The sequence below is a fragment of the Equus quagga genome, chromosome 2, assembly GCF_021613505.1.
Source record: "Equus quagga isolate Etosha38 chromosome 2, UCLA_HA_Equagga_1.0, whole genome shotgun sequence".
Taxonomy (NCBI): domain Eukaryota; kingdom Metazoa; phylum Chordata; class Mammalia; order Perissodactyla; family Equidae; genus Equus; species Equus quagga.
In genome coordinates, this window is record NC_060268.1 from 53,845,772 (window position 1) to 53,863,961 (window position 18,190).

Sequence of the window (18,190 nt, forward strand, 5' to 3'; positions counted from 1 at the left end):
TGCCAATCTTCTATTTTTTTTCTTCTTCTTCTCCCCAAAGCCCCCCAGTGTATAGTTGTATATTCTAGTTGTAGGTCCTTCTGGCTCTGCTATGTGGGACGCCACCCCAGTATAACCTGATGAGCGGTACTAGGTCTATGCCCAGGATCTGAACTGATGAACTGATGAAACTCTGGGCCACTGAAGCAGAGCGTGTGAACTTAACCAGTGGGCCATGGGGCCGGGCCCCTCTTTTTGAGGAAGATTAGCCTTGAGCTAACATCTGCCGCCAATCTTCCTCTTTTTGCTGAGGAAGACTGGCCCTGATGTAACATCTGTGCCCATCTTCCTCTATTTTATGTGGGACGCCTGCCACAGCATGCCTCGTATCGTTCTTCCCAGAGGAGAAAGCTGATTTACTACATTCAGTACTGCTCTGCCATTTTTCTGTAGAAATACTGGTTTACTGTATGGAGTTTCCAATGTTTACCTATAACTGATTAAAATGGGCAGAGCATGGCATATTCCACTTACTTCCGGGTGAATTCTTCACATTTCCTGGCTTTTGGAAGTTCTCCTTCCATAAATCTTCTACGACTATGTATCCTTGTAAACCCCAGTCATATAATTTCTCCCCACTGACCTGGACAAATATGATGGCTTATTGTGGATAATAAAGAGAAACCAGGTGTGTACACCAGCTTCTTTATTTTTGGACCTCTAGCCACAAGGAGTCCAACAATGCCAGCAAAACCAATAGCACCAAGTCTTGGAAAAAATCCAAGAGGTGCATTTTGGAGATACTCGTAGCTGTCTAACCCCCAGGGAACCAAACTTTGCATCTTGGGCTTCATTTGGGAGTACATTTCTTATATATGGCTTGCAATGATGTTGGAGATGTGAGATGCTTTCTTCAAGTTGGGTCCTTGGCTCCTCCACATATTTAGATTGACCCTCAGGAGCAGAGTACAGTTAACTCATTAACCTTCACGGAAGTTTTGTGAGGTGAGTCCTTTTTCAGTGATGCATAGACTTTGAAGGTGAGCAGACCCAGGCTGGCCGGCCCCAGAGACCTCTAAATTACCTCGAACATGCTGCTGGCAGCAGTGGTTCCGGCAGGCTCGCCCTGCTCTTTTCATTCTTTTAACAGCATCTTGTGAAGAGCAGGAGTATTTAATTTTGGTGAAGTCTAATTTACCAATTTTTTCTTATGTATTATGCTTTCAATGTTATACTTAAGTTTTTGCCTAACCCAAGGTCACAAAGATTTTCTTCTATCATTTCCTTTAGACATGATAGTTTAGATTTTACGTTTAGTTCTATGATTGATTTTGAGCTAATTTGAGGCACATATCCAAGTTCTTTTTTTTTTTTTTTTTAACATATGGATATCCAAGTATTTCAAGATCATTTGTTGAAAAGAGTATCCTTTGTTCAACGCATTGGCTTGGCATGTTGTTTTAAAAAAAAAAAAATTGGGTCATACATGTGAGTTTTTCTGAACTCTTCTGTTCCATTATCTATTTGTCTATATGTCAATATTATGCTGTTTTGATTACTGTAGCTTCATGGTAAGTCTTGAAATTAGATGGTGTTAGCTCTTAAACTTTGTTCTTCAAAGTTGTTCTCACTACTCTGAGTCCTTTGCATGAAATTTACAATCAGTTTGAACACTTCTACAAAAAAAGGCAGCTGAGATTTAGATTGGGATCGATTGTGTTGAGTCTGCATTGAAAGCTCATGTTGGTGCTTTTACCCTTTTGCTGATAATCTTTGGACCTTAAGACACTGAGTCCATTTACATCCCACCTGACTTACGTGCACTTGCTGCCAAATATTTTAGTTCTACATGTATTTTAAACCCTACAAGACGTTGCTGTTATTGTTTTGTGTTCATTTAGATTTACCGTAGTTTTGTTTTTGGTTTTTTTTGAGGAAGATTAGCACTGAGCTAACATCTGCTGCCAATTCTCCTCTTTTTGCTGAGGAAGAGTGGCCCTGAGCTAACATCTGTGCCCATCTTCCACTACTTTATGTGTGGGATGCCTGCCACAGCATGGCTTCGTAAGTGGTATATAGGTCCATGCCTGTGATCTGAACCAGTGAACCCCAGGCCACGGAAGTGGAGTATGTGAACTTAACTGCCGTGCCACCAGGCTGGCCCCTAGATTTACTGTTTCTGTTCTTCCTTGTTCCTTCATTTCTGTGCTTCCACCTGGGATCAGTTTCTCTAGCCTGAAGATCACTCTTCAATGTTTCCTTTAGCGTAGTTGGCCAGTAACATTCTTAGTTTTTGTCTAAAAATTATTTTGCTTTCATTCTTGAAGGATAATTTCAGTAGTTATAGAATTCTAGGTTGGCAGTTTTCTTTCATAAGTTTGATAGCTTTCCATTATTCTCTGCTTTCTATCATTTAGGTTGAAAGGTTAGCTCTTAGTCTTCCGTTTGGAAAGCAGTAAGCCTTTTTCCTCTGGCTGCGTCTAGATTTTAGGATTTTCTCTTTGCCTTTGGTTCTCTGCACTTTTCCTATCTTGTCTCTAGGTAAGGGTTTCTTTTTATTTATTCTGCTTGTAGTTTATAAGGCTTCTCAAATTTGTAGATTATTGTCACGTACCACATGATGAGATTTCAGTCAACAACGGACCGCACATACAACATGGTCTCATAAGATCAGTACCATATAACCTAGGTGTGTAGTTATATAGGTTATATATAGGTTTGTGTAAGTGCACTCTGTGATGTTCACACAATGATGAAATCACCTAAGATGCATTTCTCAGAACATATTGCCATTGTTAAGTGACACATGACTGTAATGCCTTTTATCAGTTTTAGAGGATTCCCAGGTAATATCTTGTCAAAGTTCTACCCGATTTTCTCTTCTCCTTCTGGGACTACAATGAAACATATGAGACCTTTTCACTGTATCTTTTATTTCTCTTACCTCTCATTTGAATTTTCTATCCTTTGGCTCTCTGTGTTTCGATGTAGATATTTTCTTCAGGACTGTTGGTGTCCTGAAGCTTATGAGAACCTTTTATTAAATTTTGTGTGAAGGAAATTTGTGAGCTGATTGTTAAACCATTGATAACTCAAAATGGGGCATGATAGAAGTATTTATAGTGTTTGCCAATTTACCTGGTATAAATTAGGCATTCCTTTATTACTTTCTATTTGGTACATAGCATTAATATGCTAATCTGTATATCCAAAAGGTTAGGAACCAGATATGGTCTGGTTAAGTGAAAATTCTATTTAATGGAGATATTCTATGTTTACTACACATGGGTAATTTTTATTTATTTATTTATTTATTTATTTTTTGAGGAAGATTAGCCCTGAGCTAACATCTGCTGCCAATCCTTCTCTTTTTGCTGAGGAAGACTAGCCCTGAGCTAACATCCGTGCCCATCTTCCTCTACTTTATATGTGGGACGCCTACCACAGCATGGCTTGCCAAATGGTGCCATGTCCGCACCCGGAATCCGAACCGGTGAACCCCGGGCGCCAAAGTGAAATGTGCACACTTAACTGCTGTACCACCAGGCCGGCCCCAGGTGATTTTTTAAAGTAGTGAACACATAACTACAGACTATTATATTAAAATCAATGGCACATAATTTATCTTTCTTTGAGCTTGATTACGCAATATAATCCTGATGATTAACATCAACTATCATTGTACAAGCTGTAGCTAAAAAGGGTGTAGGAGACAGGGCTGAATGAGTTCTGATCTAATTACATGCCTGAATTTTTTAAATTCATAGAAAAGTTACTATTTCACCTTCTCATTTGTATCTTAAAAGAATAGAGAACATGATTATGTGGGGGGGGGGGTGGTGGCGTGGAAAGAAATGTCACCTTTTATTCTAGGTAAATGAGAATGTTCCAACTTAAATCCAAGACTTTGCTGCTGAGCTGATAATGAACTTCAAGATAAAATTGATTATTGCTGTGCTGCTGACATCACTGATGCAAAATGAACTCCAAATTTCATAAACTTTGAACTCAGCAACTTCCTGAAAGTTGGAAAATAAACCATTGTTTTCCATAGTGGAAACATTTCAAATGAGAACCTTAGGGAGGTAACCTTTCCTGATTCAATGAAGACAAACATGGGGTTTTTTTTCTACTACTTTTTGTTGTTGTTCAGCTAAGGATGTCAATTGTCCGAACTTAAGAAAAAGTGCCAACCTTACCTAATATTCTTACTATTTGTTAACTAGGTACAAAAATCACTCAAAAGTCACCTGCCATTGTATAGTAATGATAGATATATCTTTTACTGACTAGGTGTATGTGTGTATAAACGTGCATTTTACATAAGTATACTGGTTTCCTTGCTTGGACGTAACTCCTAAATGAATCAATTCTAAATTAATTGACAATAGCATACACTTATTCACATAATTACAACTTTTTTCTTCCTTAAGTATCAAAGTTTGACTCTAAGATTTTGAAACATTCAGAGCCTAAAGATGCTTCTGAATCACTTTCAGCCATTAATCTTGATCTCTTTAACACCATTATGAATTGCAAGCTTAATTTTAAGGGATAATGAAAAGTATGGGAGATATCATCTGCATTTTCTATTTGATTTAACTCATAGATTTGGTTTTTATCCCTAATTGAATTATGTAATACTGAAAATTAAATGGCTCCTCTTGAAGGTCACTTGAATTCTTTAAAGAGTGCTCAGCCCTAAGTGACAGTCCTTCAAGATCCATGAGCAATATTTCCAACTTCTCCAGTCTGGAGAGAATAGGCAATTTTGTGCTATTTGCACTGGTCGGTAATCTTCCATGTATCCAATAGATTTTCATTTCAAAACTGTATCATTACCGAGACGCACATACCACACTTCTGTGCCCTTCCTAACACAAGTGCTTGAGTGAATCCAGTCACCAGGAAACAGCAGACAAATCTGAGGTGAGGGACATTCTGTGAAATAACTGGCCTGCACTTTTCCAATACGTGTTATTAAGTACAAAGACTGAGGAAATGTTTAAGATGAAAGGAGGTGAAAGAGCTGTGACAACTAAATGCAGTGCATGATCCAGAATTTTCTTTGCTAAGGACTTAATCAGGACAATTGGCAAAATGTGAATAAGATCTGTGGATTAGATAATAGCATTGTATCAATGTTAATCTTCAGATCTTGGTCATCAGACTGTGGCAATTTAAGAGTGTTCTTTTTAGGAAATAGAAGTATTTAGGGATAAAGAGGCACCATGTCACCAGTCATGTAACTAACTTTCAGATGGTTTAGAAAGCCAGCAAAATACTAAAATTGGGAAATCTCAGTGAAGGGTATAAGAGAATTCTTTGTACCATTTTTGCAACTTTTCTGTAAGTCTGAAATTGTGTTAAAATAAAAAGTTAAAAGGAAAAAAACTGCATTATGATGTAATCTTTTTGATGATATTTTAGGAAAGAATGAAGAATCCATATTAAAATTAAAATTCCACTGTGAGGGGTTCCACCAATGTGACAGATGTAGGGACACTGTGCTGACCAGCCAAGTTTACACATGCAGAGTAGTGACAGCTGTCTGTGCCACAACCCACCCCTTTGCCTACCAGCCATTTGATATAGGTTGTAAGAAGACAATATTAATCGATATTGAGTATCTACTTTGTGTTAAGCGATTTCTCTATATCATTAAGTTTAATCCACACAATACTTCTGCTTCGGGGAAGGTCTAAGTGTTGGGGAAATGTGACATTGCTCTTGATAGGACCTGGTGTGATATTGGCGTGAGGAAAAAGTTGGTGCTAAGAATGTCTCTTGGGTTTCTCATAGAAGCCATTGGTACCATCTACTGAAGGGAGACCTGGAGGAGAAGCTCATGTGGTTGGGAGAGGGGCTGGTTAATGGAGGTGATAGCGAGTCTAACTTTAGACATTTTCAGTCTGAGTGCATGAGACCTCTGAGGGGAGAGGAATATACAGATCTGAATTCCAGAGGAGAGGGGCTGGGAGTTGAAATGTCTCTCACTCCGTCGCAGAACATTTGGGATGGGTTTATGTGAGTGTCATGAAATGAAGAATGGGAAACCCCGGTCAATGTCAATTGTTCCTCATTAGATGGGTCTTCAGGGATTTAGCACCAGGGCAGAGGTTTTGTGGGGCAGCCTTATGTCCTTACCTGCATCCTTGGCTCTGTAATGAGGCCCAGGATGCCCTTTGGGAGAGTCAAAGGGAGACAATGACAGGAGCAAGACTTATTGGTGGGTTCCTAGTAGTTGCCATGTATCTTGACTTTGCAAGTCACGGACAGCAGGATCTCAGTCTGTATCAGGAACCTAGGCCCCTGAATATTGTCTCAAAGTGACCATATGCAAATATGTTGAAAGATTTACCAGAAAGGATTACAAAATCTTCTCAAAATGATTAGAAATCCTTATGTAAAGTAAAACCAGTGAACAGCAGTGATCTCTGCTCATCTGTTATTTTTGCTGCCTCTAACTCAGTCAATACACTTCATGGTTAATACCTGGAATTTCCCACACACAGATGGGACTACAAAACACAAACATACACCCAATAGATGAAATTAAATGCAAAATATTCTTACTAAAGGGCCAGCCTCGTGGTGTGCTGGTTAAGTTTGGCACGCTCTGCTTCGGCAGTCCAGGTTTGCAGGTTCAGATCCCAGGTGTGGACCTCTGCCACTCGTCAGCCATACTGTAGCAGCAATCCACATATAAAGTGGAGGAAGATTGGCACAGATGTTAGCTCAGGGTGAATCCTCCTCACCAAAAAATTTTTTTTTTTACTGAATCTGGACTAAATATCATACAGCTAGGAAGGAGTGGAATGGCAACTAAAGTGAAAAAGAACTGACATTACTCACTCCTAGGAGTCACCCTTTCTAGCAAACCTAGGTACCCTTTGACTCAGTGAGAGTTTCAGGAGATTGTGCCTTTACATATGATTCCAGATCTCATCTCCTGGGTGTGTGTTATTCAGAGATCACTTCTGCCTCCGTTCTAAGAAACATGCCAGGCTGCAGTTACATCCATGTGTTCCCCAACATTTCCCAGCCCTGTGATGTTAGTTAGGGCCATGTGACCAATTCTGGCCAATGAGCTGATTAAGTCAATGTTGAAGCATTTGAGAACTGGTATGGGATCCTACAGCTCTCCCTTCCCTGCCACAAAACCATCAACTAACTCGATGTAACTGATGATTACAGAATACTCTTCCCAACGACAGCATGAAATACACTCTTCTTAAGTGCGCATGGAACATTTACCAAGACCGTATTCTAGACCATAAAACAGTTCTCAACAAACTTAAAAGAATTCAAATATTACAAAGTATGTTTTCTGACCACAGTGAAATTAAATTAGAAATTAACAGAAAGATAACGGGTAAATCTGTATATACTTAGAAACTAAAGGACACACTTCTAAATAACACTTGTACCAAAGAGGAAATCTAATTGAAATTATAAACTTTTGAAGTAAACAAAAATGAAAACACAGCATATCGATATATTTGGAATGTAATTAAAGTAGTACTTAAAGAAAATTTGTAGCACTGAACATCGATATTAGAAAAGAAGTCTCAAATCAATTACTTTAGCTTCTCCCTTAAACTAAAAAGAGGAGGAAATGAAACCCCAAATCCGCATAAGAATCAAAGATAGAACATAAGGCCTTGAAATAAAAAAGCAGAAAAACAACATAGAAAATCAATAAAAGTCCAAAACCGGTTCTTTGAGAAGATTGATAAAATTGATAAACTTCTAGACTGACCAGGAAAAAAAGACAAATTACCAATAACAGGAATGAAAAATGTGGCATCAGTACAAATTCAACAGATAGTAAAGGGATAATAAAGGAATATTATGAACAACTTCTTGCCAATAAAGTTGACAACTTAGACTAAATGAACAAATGGCTTGAAAGATACAAAATACTAAAGCTCACCCAAGAAGAAACAGCCTGAATCGCCCTAAATCTATTAAAGAAAATGAATTTGTAGTTAAAAACCTTCCCACACACACAAAAGCAATCTCTAAGCCCAGATGGCCTCACTGGTGAATCCTACCAGACACTTAAGGAAATAACACCTCTAAACACGCTCGTTCAGAAGCTGAAAAGGAGGCAATACTTGCTATTTCTATAAGGCTAGCATTTCTGTGATACCAAAACAAGACAAAGAAATTATAGGAAAAAACACAGCAATATCTCACATGAATATAGATGCAAAAATGTGTAACAAAATGTTAGCAAAACAAATCCAACAGTACATAGTAAGGACAATACATTATGACCACGTGAGATTTATCTAGGAATTGAATGTTGGTTTAACATTTGGATATCAATGTGTTTCACCGTATTAAAAGACTAAAAAAGAAAAAGCATAATTTCAATAGATGCAGAAAATGCATTTGACAAAATCTAACATCCATTTTCGCTAAAAAGAAAAAACTCTCAGCAGACTAGTTATCCCCAATCCGATAAAGGATGTCTACAAAAAACCTGTAGCTACCATCATATTCAACGGTGGAAGATTGACTGCTTCCCTCTCAAGTCAAGGGTCCCTGCTTTTAGCAGTTTTGTTCAACATTGTACTGGGGATTTTAGCCAGTACAAAGAAAACATGAAAAAGATGTAGAACTTTATTTGCAGATTGACAAGTTGTTTATAAAATTCGTATGGAAATACAAAGAACGTAGAGTAGCTGAAACTGTTTCAGAAAGAAGAACAAAAGGGTAATAGTGTTACCTACCTAATTTCAAGACTTACTGTAAAGCTGTAGTAACAAAGATAGTGTGATACCGACTAAAGATAGACAAATAGATCAATAGAACAGAATAGACCCATACATATATGATCAATTGACCTTTTGCAAAGCAAAGGCAATTCAGAGGAGAAAGTTTTTCAACAAAGTTTTTTCAGTTGCTGGGACAACTGAACATCCATATGCAAAAAAGAACTTCAATCTTGCACCACAGGATAACATTGATTCAAAATGGACCATAGATCTAAATGTAAAGTCTAAAACTAGAAATCTAGAAGAAAATCCGTGTAACCGAAGGTTAGGCAAAGATTTCTTAGATACAGCCCAAGATATATAATCCATAAAAGAAAAGAAAAGATAAATTGGACTTCACGAGAATTAAAAATTGCTGTCTGAATGACATTGATATGAGAATAAAAAGATAAGCCACCGACTAACAGAATATTTGCAAATCACATATCTGAAAAAATTTATATGCAGAATATAAAGAACTTTCAAATCAATAGTAAGAAAACAGCTAAAAAAAATGGGCAAAAAATTTAGAAAGTTCACTGAACAAATTACAGAAATGGCAAATAGGCCCATGAAGAAATGTTCAATGTTATTAGAGATACTAAATAATTGTTCTAAAATACTAAGCTTTGGAGTTATTCGATACACAGCCATAGATAACTTAAACAGGTCCCTAGCTTCTTTGTCACACTAGCACAGATTGGCCAGATGACAACAGAAGCAGGAAGAAGAATATGAGATCCGGGTTGCAATGGCTGTAGTCCAACGAGAGGTCCCAGGAGGAATGGAGCAGGAGCGCACTGCTGTTTGGAATCCAGACCCAGGAAGTACTTAGTGGATTTATCAGGGCTACCCTTATAAGGAACAGTGTCAGCAAATTGGTGAACTTAGGCACCAGGTTTCAGGAAGTGTAGAAAGAATAAAAAGTGGAGAAATGGAGACAGTGGATGAAGAAAACACGATGGAGAAGCTTGGGAAAGAAAGAAAGAAGAGAGAATGGCCAGAAGCTGGCCGGGTGAGAAGACAGAAAATCCTGAGGCAAGAAGTATAGGAGAGCACTGCCATTTCAGAAAAGAGCTCTGGTGCCTGTGCAGAGTTGAGGGTGAACTGAATGGTGGCTGGTCCAAAGGTGATGAAAACCAGGCAGCAGGCAACTGTGGTAGACTTTCTAAATTGTAGTGGTAAGGGCAAACAGAGGCGACCTAGTTGACTCTTCCCATCCAGCGGAGAAATGTCGTGTCCATAGGGAAGCTCTCTTAATTTTCATATGCAAGGAGGGAACCAAATTTCTCAGCACTTCTAATGTCTATAACTAGATTATTGCATCCCTGGAGAAGTGCACAGGCATTCATTCATTCAACAGATATTCCCTGAGGACCTGTTATGTGGTATATGTACATATATCTATATTAATGCATATAGATATATGTATAATAATATGTGTTTTGCATGGTATTTTAATATTAACAGTGCTGATATTAATATGGTTAGTATCAGCAATACTAGCTAACATTTAGTAAACTCTTACCATATGCCAGACTCTGGAACTACACTTCACTTAATAGCTACAAAAATTGTATATGAAGTAAATGGTATCATCATTCCATTTTAGAGGTGCAGATGTTGAAGCTTATAGAAATGATGTAATTTGCTCAAGAGCTGGGGAGTGACAGAGCCAGGACACAGCACAACTGCGTCTGAGACCCAAACTGGTGTTTGTAAACGATACCCGACATGGCCTCCTTACAGTCTGTGAGCCCCTCAACTAGGAGGCCTCCAAGCCTTGGTTACAGGGACACACAGAGGTGGGGGAGGGAGAGAAGAGGAATGAGGAAGAGCAAGGAAGAAAAATGAGTGAGGTGGTTGAGGACACTTTGTTCTTAGATTCTTTTCTGTCTATGCTTTTTCCTCACCAACATTTCCTTGTTCATGGTTAACTTATTAAGGACTTTGCCCGACAGAGGGGCTGCTGGTCAAGGAGCGACTGCCCATTACCCCCAATTATTACTTAGGGGAAGTCCATTCCTTATCAGATGGCTGTAATTACTTGATAGTTCTTCTGTAGAGTTCAAATCTGTTAGTACTTTGACCCAGAAGCTGCGTGCTGGGGATCCTTTGCGCAAATAGAATGATACCACCACTGAGCCCATAACTTGAGGAAGAAATCCCATGATGCAACTGAAGTGTCAGTGAGCTAGCCGAAGGTTGGTGATGGGGAGGTAGGCTCTATGAGGCTTGGAGGTGGTGAAGGTGAGGGCCTTTGCTGGAGTGGGCTGGCTCCCTCACCCAACCTGATGCTCCTACCCCTTGCACTGGGAAGCCTTTGCTATTGTCGTTGTCCTCACTCTTCCCCGGGGGGCTCAGCCTTTTTTTTTTTTTTTTAACTTCCCTCCCCACAGCCTCACAGTCCCTGTGTGCTGGAGCCAGGAGACAGCAACACTTCTCTGCTCTCCATTTCTGCTTTCAGACAGTGGTATGACCATCCCCTCTTAAGCCACCATTGGCCAGCCATATTGCCTGCTGCGTAAACCTCCAGATCTCCTCCTGATGCCTTAAGCATCTTGGCCCCTGGATCTCAGGCTTGCCCAGCACTCAGTCCCTCATGGCCATCTAGGGTGTCCCCTGTGTCCGGATGAGTGACTCATCCAGCATCTGGCCTCACTGGGTCTTTCTCCTCTTTACTTTAGCAACCCACTGAGACAGGTCCTCTTACAGAACCTGAAATTATAAACCCCGAAGTTCCTTTCTCCAATGAACACCTTTTCCCTTTTCTATATCCTCCTTCCCCCACTTCAACTTCTGGTTCCTCAACTCACCCTTATTCTCCCAATGCCTCAGTCCCTGCTGGCTTCATTTGTTTTCCTGTCCCGCATGGACCTTGTGTTGAACCGTCTCTCTGCTCTCACAAACTCTTCCCCCTTTCTTCTCACCCTTGATTTTCTTTTCAGGAGCCTAGTCAATTTCCCACCTTAGGTAAACCTAGCTGAGAATTTTCTGTACACGTGCCCACAAGCTGTTTAAATAGTGCTGGTGAAACAAAAAACCAAAGACAAAGAACCACGTTGCTTGGAAGTTGTGTAGTCAACCTTAAGCTGGACGCTAAATACTGTTTGGTTCTTTTATTGACTCCTAGTTACCTTCTATCTTATTCTCCCCAGCTGTTCTGAATTATTTTCATTTGCATCCTCATTCTTGCAACCTCGTTCTTCCTTGTGCCATCACTTACTCGGTGACCTAGCCATCCACCTCTCTGAGAAGACTGTGGCATAAACTTTCCTGTCCCTCAATAAGATGTTGCCACATCCTCGTATAGTCTCTTCAACTCATGCCTCCATGTATCAGAGGAGGAAGTAATCCCTTTTCTTGCCTGAGACTGTCCTTTCTACCCAAGTACTCATCAGCATCCTCTTCACCAACAATCATCCATTCTCTACTGTATTTTACATTCCTCCCCACATGCTTAGGTCTACCACAATTTAACCTAAGCATCCTAGCATCCTCATCCTTAAACACAAACAAAACCTATTTCTCTCCTTCTCCCCTCCATGTGCCTTTCCACAGCACATTGCTTGGACTTCAATTTAGCATTTGTTTCATTCTTTTATTATAATCTGGTTTCATGACTTGAATCTCCTATTATATTTTAACTTCTCAAGCACAAGAATTTTTAATCCATCTTGTACATTTACCTCCTCCTCCCCAGATTAGATGATGGAAATAGCATTTATTCTTCTCTATGAATCACTGGCCCATTGAGTGTGGTACTGATGTAAAACAATCAGGTCACTGTGACCTGCTGGAACCTGCTGAAGTCAGACCTGAGACCTGCCCATTGTGTGACAGTGGGTCAGCACAGGATAGTGGCAGGACAGCTTCGTGTTTTGGTGGAAATTATTGCAGGAAACTGCAATGAAGTGCCACTTTACCCTGGAATCATCACAGGACAAACATGTCAGTTTGCTAGCATTTCTATGCTGACTGCTCTTTAACTCAGCCAGAGGAAAGAAGAATGAGTCATATTGCAGTAGTATTGGTTGCAAGTATTCACAAGAGTCATTTAGACACAGGAATCTCTGTAGGGGGACTGGCTCACATTAGCACATTTGGAAAGGATGAACCTTTAAACGCTTCAGGGAGGCAGGTATGTTGAGCTGGAGGGATGTAAAAAAAAATACAGGATGGGTGTTGCTTTCAAATAAAGAAATGTAAATATCCTGGATAAATATGTCTTCTTTATTGTGAGAATCAAGTGATGTAATTAATGAACTCTAAGATTCAACAGATTTTTATTTGATTTCCTGTTGCAGGCAGGGCACTGCTCTGGGCACTGGGTACACAGCTGGAGGAAAATAGAGTTCCTGCCCTTATGGTCAGGGAAGGCCTGGCTGAGGAGGGGACAGATGAGAAGAGACCTAAATGTAATAAGGGTTCAAGCATGAGCATATGTGGGGCAAGATTAGCCAAAGGAAGGAAACTGTACATGCAAAGGTCCTGAGGCAGGAAATGCTAGAATGTTTGAGGAATAGTAAGGAGACTAGTGAGCAAGGAGCAGAATGAGGAAGAGGAAGAATGTTGTTCCAGATACAGCCAGAGATGGGACATTTGGGCCCATGGGCCAGGCTAAAGACATCGTGTGTGTGAAAGCATTGTGAAAGTTCCAGTTGTTGCTCAAAGGATTTAAATAGAATTAACTTATGAAGGTAATTAATTAATATAGAATTGATTTATTCTGTTTATCTTACATATCCACTAAAGTAAGAGACTGTTGTCCCACTACCCCTGTACCCAGCTAATGAGACATCCTGGGCAGGTGACAAGACATATTTCTGCAAATCTCAGTGGGACACAGCAGCCTGTAATTGTCACATAGAAGCAGTTCCCTGTCTTTTGCCACACTGAAATGTTTAGAGTGTTACATCTCGGGTGTGTCTATTTACTTTACTTATAGCATCTGTGTTTCTTGTTTTGCTTTAAAAGATCACTTTTCCTCTTAAGCAATACAAATATTATCCTCCACTTTTCTAATATTTTTGAATATATTTTTTATGTTTCATTAATATTTTAATTTATTTAATAATTTATATTAAAAATAGATTTTAATCAATTTGGATTTGTACATAGCATGAGGCATAGATCTAACTTTGTCTTTCAGATGGATAGCCAATTATGCCAAAGCTGTTTATTAAATGTCTCTGGCTGGATCTATCGATATATATTATTCAAAAGTGAAAAATAATGAAGTTTGGGTTTCCTTCAAGGTCAAGCTAGCTACACACTGATAAGTGAATCACTCCAAAAATACCTTTGAGAGCTGAATGCCAGGCTCCGTGAATGATACAAACAAGGATGCAGTGTGTTTCCCTCTGCAAAAGATGGGGTCCGTACCTCTGAGTGGTGCCTCTTCCTCCCCTCCTTTGCTGGTCTGGGCAAGTTACCTAATGACTATAAGCCTCTGTTTTCTCATCTGTAAAATGGGAATAATAAGAACAAAAATGACTTTATTGGATTGCTATGGAACTAAATGAGCAAAATATTGAGCCAAGTCTAGCCCATAAAAAGCACAAACAAGTGTGAGTTAGCTAACCCTTCGAGCAGGTTATTTATGAGCAGGACAGTAGTCCCCTCCAGAGCCCCTCCATGTTCTCAGATTTTGATAGCAGTTAGTCAGCACTCAGTAATGACTTGTGGAATGACCAAATGAAAGGTGGTTTCTCTGGGACGATGGATTACCCACTGCTGCTTCTCCAGCATCTGAAGTTTCTTCAAAAGGAAAGGAAAAAAGCTGAGTTAGGGGCCTGGCCTGGTTGCCGAGTGGTTAAAGTTCCCCGCACTCCACTTTGGTGACCCAGGTTCATGGGTTCAGATCTCGGGCAGTCCACTCATCAGCCACACTGTGGAGGCAGCCTACATACAAAAAAAAAAAAGCAAGACTGGCACAGGTGTTAGCTCAGGGCTAATCTTCCTTAAGTGAATAAAGAGGAGGATTGGCAACAGATGTTAGCTCAGGGCGAATCTTCCTCAGGAAAATTAAAAAGTTGGGTCAGATCTCAACACAATGTCGGATTAATAATAACTAACATCTATAGATCACTTATTTTGTCCAGGTCCTGGTTGTACTGCCCTAAGAGCTTTAGGTATATTTCTTTTTTATTATAACTCTATGAAGTAGGAACTCATTTTTGATGAGGAAACCAAGGCCCAGAGAGGTGAAGTCGTTAGTCCAATGAAATCATGCAGCTAAAAAGTAGCAAAGTTGGGCTTTTAACCCAGGCGTTCTGCTTGCGCTCTGGTGCCTGTAACACCGCATTGTACTGAGCAAGCAGAGCATGCGCCCAGGGCTCTGCGTCTACCACAGTTGCTGCATCTGAAGTGGGCTCCTTCCTCACTGGACTGTAGTCACCCCTAACACTAGTTGATGCAGAGTACTAGATAACGCAGAATGGCTTCTTAGTGGTCCAATGTCGTTATCTCTGCTTTGTAAGGCAGAGTTTACTGAAACTACAGTGTGACAGGAAACACCAACTTCCTTCACTTGAGAGTCTCAGAGTCACTTCTGTGTGGAAATGTCGTCTTCTTTCTCATGATCTTTACTTCTCCTTCTGGCAGAAGTGAACATTATTTCCAAATCCCTGTAACCGTATGATTTAGTAATATTCTTCCCATTTTATAGAGTAAGAAGCTGAAGCTCAGATAAGTTATTCCCCAGCAATTGCCTGAATCAGATGCCATTTTGGGCTGAGGAAATTGCATCGGAAGGGCTTGACCTGGACCTGCCGGAAGGCTATGAATCGGAGAGGAAGGCAGCCCAGCATGTCCGCCGCCCAGGGCTGGGATCATTAGCCTGAATGACTGAGGACAGGATAGTCTGCTATTTTTTCACAGGGGTGGGGATGGGGAAGAATTCCTGCAGCCTTGTGGGAGGTGGCATCTGGGTGGGTGTTGTCACAGTTTATTATTTGACCAGGAGATGCCTGTCCATCTTCCTCCTTCCTCTTGGACAACAGAAGGACATATGATGTATTAACTTATTTGCTCAAGGCCGTGAAGTATGGCACCTTAGTTTGTCCAAAACTCTCAGCCAGGCCAAACCCGCGGGAGTTTAAACAAATAATTATTGTCTCAGAAACCTAGAAAATAGAATAAATAGAGAAATTGTAATCCTTAGATGATCAAATAGCATTTTTCTGCTGGTTGTTTTTTTGTTTAGGTTTTACTGCTTTAACACAATAAAATTCAAGACCAACACATCAAAGAAATTGTATTTTCTAGAGGACAAGACCCCCACTCCTCTTAGCTCTCAGCTCCTGGTCTCTACCTGACTACGCAAATACACAGATGGCAGGGAAGTGCTGCCCAAGAGCAGGCCCACGAATGAGGAAGATGGGGCTACAGGACAACATTGGGCTGGGTTCTCCTGCTGCCATTCAAGTGATATTTACAAAGAGGTCCTCACGGCCTGAGTAATTGCCTGGCATACAAAATTAAGTGAAAAGAGCAGGTTCTGAAACTGTATACACGGTATGACTTTTTATGCATTAAAAAAAGACTGGAAGTAGACCCATATGATTTTGTGTTGTGAGAAGATGGGTGAAATTTTGTCCTTTATAAGTTTTTACACCAAGCTCGCTCGCTCTCTGTCTCTTGGGCTCAATCTCTCAAATCTATCTGTATTTAGATATATTGCCACACAGACTGTGGGTCTTGAACGTTGAGTCTATCCCCAACTCTGCTATGAAAGGTTAACAACATCATCCACACCAATCCAGCCTCCATAGTCTTTAATTCGACCCTCTAGTTTTCTCTCTTTTTATTTACTACAAACCAAAATGGAGGAAATGACTCATTTTTCTAAAGAGTGTTTTGGTGCACAACTTGTAGGTGAATTTCTAAAGGCTGCATCACAGTCTAAAATTCCTAAGTGATTCCTCGTCCCTCTCGGTAGATGAGCCTCGAGACCTGGAGAATATGAAACCGAATTCAAATACTATGTAGTACACCTTGTTTTCTCCACAAATCCATGTCAAGTAGAGTCCTCTCTTGAAAGAGAAAGCAATTTATTAAACCAGACTACTTAAATACTAAATATAATTCTACTTTATAAGAAAAGGAACATTTCAAAACTACTTACTGGAGAAACAGCAAAACATACCTTTTAAGAAGTTGTGTCACGGAGAGAATACAGGACTAGAAGCTGGGCGATCGGGGTGCTGGTCCTGACTCGCTGACAACAGCCTGCACAACCTTGGGCAGGCAGTCTAACAAATTTGTGAAATGCTCTATCCCACCCGCTCTGGTAAAACAGGAACCACCTGAGGGCAAATCCTTTACCTCTCTACTGAACCCACCCATGTTCCCCATAGTCAAGTCTACTCTCTTCGCGTTCCCTCCTGTCTTGCTGTAGGAGCTGCTCAGGTGTCTGTCATATTAACACAAAAGCAAAACCAAAATCCTTCCTCCTGGGACATTTCTCTCCCTCTTCCACTTCACGGCCACACTTTTCCATCGAGTTGTGTACACACACCCTGTTTACTGCTCTACCTTGCTTCGACCCCCTAACCTACACCCAACGAATCCACTGCATCGCCCCTTCATGAGAGCACCCATAAACCTTTCAGACTCTTTCTTTTGTGACTTCCCAGTAGCATTTGCCAGGACTGACCAGTGCCGCCTCCTTGAAATGCCTTCTCTGGGCTTCCATGACATCACATTCCGTTGACTTTCTTATGTTCTCAGAAGTTTCTTCCAAAGGTCTCCCTGGAGTTCTCCTCTTTCTCGGCCCTTCTTCAAATTTTCGTTTTCCTCAGGCTTCTATCTAACGCCATTTTCTCACAGTCGCGCTCATACTCCCCTTGGGCGTTCTTATCCAATGGCTCCTATTTCTGTAAGTCCTGTCTAGGTCTTTCTCCAGGGCTCCCAAACTGTATGTTCAACTTCTTACTGGACATTTTCATTTGGACTTTCCATAGTCATGTCAGACTCGGTGTCTCAAAACTGTGGTCATTGTCTTCCCCGCCAAGATGCTGACCATCTTCCGTGCCTCAGCGAAAGGTACTGCCATCCCTCCAGTTACCCAAGCTACCGATTTGGAAGTTATTCTCGACTCTTCCCTTTCTCATACCCAATTGACCACGAAGTCCTATCAATTCTGCCTCCTAATTATTTCCAGAATCTGTTGCCCATTTTTTTCCCCCACCTTCAGGAGAGGACGTGTAATGGTTAAGAGCACGATGGGCGAATTCTGGCCTCAGTCCCCAGTGCTATATGGCCCCAGGAAAATTGTTCATGTTCTCTCTGTGTCAAATGTCAAAGAAAATAGTAATAGTGCCTTCCTCATGGGCTTGCTGTGTAAATGATCAATACGTATAAAGTACTTGCCTGGCTGTGCAAGCGTAAGTGTTACGCAAATGCTGATAATGTTGCGCTCCCAGGTCATTTTATTTCACTGT

At 40.5% G+C, this 18,190-nt stretch overlaps 1 protein-coding gene and 1 pseudogene across 2 annotated transcripts in view; one reads left to right on the forward strand and one right to left on the reverse strand.

Annotated features, from left to right (window-relative positions):
* The window catches only part of LOC124235135 (MICOS complex subunit MIC26-like), a 29,645-nt pseudogene extending 28,573 nt beyond the window's left edge, over window positions 1–1,072 (reverse strand).
* The window catches only part of GCNT3 (glucosaminyl (N-acetyl) transferase 3, mucin type), a 70,947-nt gene that overhangs the window by 11,486 nt on the left and 41,271 nt on the right, over window positions 1–18,190 (forward strand). The gene's annotated exons all lie outside the window — the stretch shown is intronic.